The 3396-nt window shown below is 36.7% G+C and overlaps 1 non-coding gene across 1 annotated transcript; it reads right to left on the bottom strand.

The window, feature by feature from the left end:
- Positions 1–2365: 2365 nt before the first annotated feature.
- LOC128247436 (5S ribosomal RNA) lies at positions 2366–2484 on the bottom strand. The gene has a single exon (XR_008263823.1). It is a non-coding gene; the product is annotated as a 5S ribosomal RNA (ribosomal RNA).
- Between the last annotated feature and the right edge of the window lie 912 nt (positions 2485–3396).

The raw sequence follows: 3396 nt of genomic DNA, 5'->3' as shown, positions 1-3396 counted from the left end.
CTCTCTCTCCCTCTCTCTCTCTCTCTCTCTCCTGCACTTCCTTCAGGTTGGGCAACTGTGTATTTTCTTTGCAGTAGCACACCTATTTCTGTCTTCATTCCTGATCTTTCTCTCTCCAGCCAGGTAACTTTGTACTTCTACTTCAGCAAGGCACCTATATCTGTCTCACTCTAACCTTTTCATCATCACCTCCTCCAATGCCTCCTCCCCTCTTAAGATTTTGTCTTGCAAGTACTTGGTGACCCTGTCAGTGCAGGAGCCACTTAAAAGCACTCAGTCCACACTAAAGTGGTTGGTTTTAAGAAGGGCATCCAGCTATAAAGACCTTGCCAAAACTGACCTCGCCTGTGCTTGTACCACATAAAAAGTACTAAGTCTACTCTGTTGAGTGGTTGGTGTTAGGAAGGGCATCCAACTGTAAAAATCCTGCCAAAACAGTCACAGAAGCCTGGTGCAGGCTTTGACCTGGCCGACTCTTGTGGTACTGCCCACCCATGCTAGCATGGAACACAGACATTAAATGATGATGATGATGTGTTCTCTGCTGGATTACCCATTCAGCAAAATAAGCACATTCTTAGAGCATCAAGAGAAGAGAGGCACCACAGAATTGGTAAATGGTTTTCAGCACAAAAAAAGTCACTTTAAACTTGCTAAAATAATATTCTAAGTGGTTTCTATGATCAGAAATTTAATATAGAAGTGTTCATGGTGTTACAGTGAAGATCTGATCAGAAATTTTGCAATTAAATAAAGCTGGAGAAAACTTTTCAAATATAAATGAGGTGGAAGTATACAAAAATAAACATTATTCTCTCTCTTATTGTTAGTTTTGTTTCGTTTTGGAAAATAAAAATTTTGTCTTATGGTTTATTAGTGTTTACATTTTGAATTACATATATATGGGGATGTCAAAATATTTCAAGTGCTTAGGACTGTTAAACGTCTTAATCTGACCCTGTGTGTACATTAGTGTGTGTGTGTGTGCATGTAATATATTTAGTGAGATAGTGAGGGTGAGAGAGAAATGTCAATTGGATGATTGCAGTAATCTGCAATAAAAGAAAGACACGTCAACAAAACAAACAAAGCAGGAATATTTGATTTATTGGTTCCATACAACATAGGCAGATGTTTCAATTCTCATTTCAATTAAAATGCATGTTAGTGTATTTGTATATACAACCATATCAAAATAGAAATGTGTTTCCCTTGCATGTTGTATATAAATACATATATATATATACATACACATAAAAATATCAATATAATATACACACAAAAATATCAGTATTTGATACTACGGATTCTTGCATATTTGTGAATATCTGTGTCATACATATTTGTGTGAGTTTGCATGTCTTTTTTTGATCTTTTAGTTGTTTCAGTCATTAGACTGTGGCCATGCTGGGGCACCACCTTAAAGAATTTTTAGTCAAACGAATCAACTCCAGTACTCCTTTGTCTTCAAATCAGATTGGAGCCTGGTGTCGCCTCCTGGTCCACCAGTCCTCAGTTAAATTGTCCAACCCATGCTAAGCTTGGAAAGCGGACATTAAACGATGATGATGATGATGGTACCTATTCTATCAGTCTTTTTTTAAGGGGATATAAACACACCAGCACCGGTTGCCAAGTAGTAACAGGGAGAAAACACTGACACAAAGACACACACACACACATCTCTCTCTCTCTCTCTCTCTCTATATATATATATATATATATATATATATAAACTTAGATTTGTTTCGACCAAAGATTGGTCCAGGCCATGTCTAACTTAATAACACCACCTGATAAGATTATCTAAATCCTTTTTACAGTCAAGTTTGGTCTATGGTCCATTCAAGTAGTGAGTTCTTATTGAGTGAGTTGTATCCAGGTATGGGTGGCTTATCTGGTATTCTTTGAAGAAAGCTGTCTAGACTCCGTTTAAAGCTGATAGGATCCTTTTCCTCTTGAAGAACAAGAAATAATATATACAACAAGAAATAATGTTTGTCTCATGTAGAAACAAAAGGGTTTCTAGGACTGCAAAAGAAGTGCTCAAATATAAATGAGACAAAGATAAAGAAGCATTAATTATGGAACAAACATTAATTTTGGGCCAACGACTTTACATACAACACCACCTGTCAAACATTTAATCATATATAAAAAACACTATGGTCTACAAACACATAAAATTTTTTTTAAATAATATCGTCGTCGTTTAGCGTCCGCTTTCCATGCTAGCATGGGTTGGACGATTTGACTGGGGACTGGTGAACCAGGTGGCTACACCAGGCTCCAATCTGATTTGGCAGAGTTTCTACAGCTGGATGCCCTTCCTAACGCCAACCACTCCGAGAGTAGTTTCTTAAAATGCTTACAGCACCTAGGGTTCCCAAGCAGTCACCCATCTAAGTACTAACTAGGCTCGATGTTGCTTAACTTCGGTGATCGGACGAGAACCGGTGCTTTCAATGTGATATGGCCGTAAATATGCATACATAAAATCACAGAATGTAAAAATATATATATCCTAATGAAATATAAATAGAATGGCTTATCAAAAGTTACATATATATGCATACAGAGAGAGATGGGGGTGAGAAATGATAGCTTCTTTCAGTTTCCATATTCCAAATCCACTCACAAAGCTTTGGTCAGTCTGAGGCTATAGTAGAAAACATTTACTCAAGGTGCCATGCAGTGGGAGTGAACCCAAAACCTTGTGGCAAGGAACCAAACTTCCTACCTTGTAGTCATGCCTGTTTGTGATTATTATTTGTAGGCAAGCCAGAATCCATAGAATCTGAGCATTAGTTTGTATGTGTAATCTTAATCCAGACTGAGACAAACAAGACAAGCTTATGTTGAGAGGCAACATGTATGAGTAGATAGAAGATCCAGTGTTATGAATCCAGAAGGGTAGTCATGTTTTTGTTCCCAACTTTGACCCTCCATAAATCCTAGATTTTATTTTAGAATTTAAGGGAGCAACTGTCTTTTAAGACTCATATTGTTGTTGAATGCTCGAAATGACAAGTAGATAGACAGCCAACAACTGATGAAGGGTCCTTTCTCTGTGCTTACTTGTCCTGTTTTCCATTTTTTTCTTTTGTTGTTTACATAGTTCGTGTTGTTTGCACAGTTGGTGACGTCCTGTACCCATATATGCATATATATATACATAATACATATAATAATAAAAATGTGACAACAAAAGAATGAGACCTTGATATTAGGTAAATAGAGGATATTTATATATGTATAGTTTAGAATAATCAGTAAGTTGTCATAATACTACTCAGAGTTTCAAATGCTGGAGCTAAGAGCTATGATGCATTCTCATTATGACAACTTACTGATTATCCTATACATACATACATACATACATACAGATATGTATAT

Source organism: Octopus bimaculoides, chromosome 3 (genome assembly GCF_001194135.2).
Source record: "Octopus bimaculoides isolate UCB-OBI-ISO-001 chromosome 3, ASM119413v2, whole genome shotgun sequence".
NCBI lineage: Eukaryota > Metazoa > Mollusca > Cephalopoda > Octopoda > Octopodidae > Octopus > Octopus bimaculoides.
This window is presented reverse-complemented; position numbering and strand designations above follow the sequence as displayed.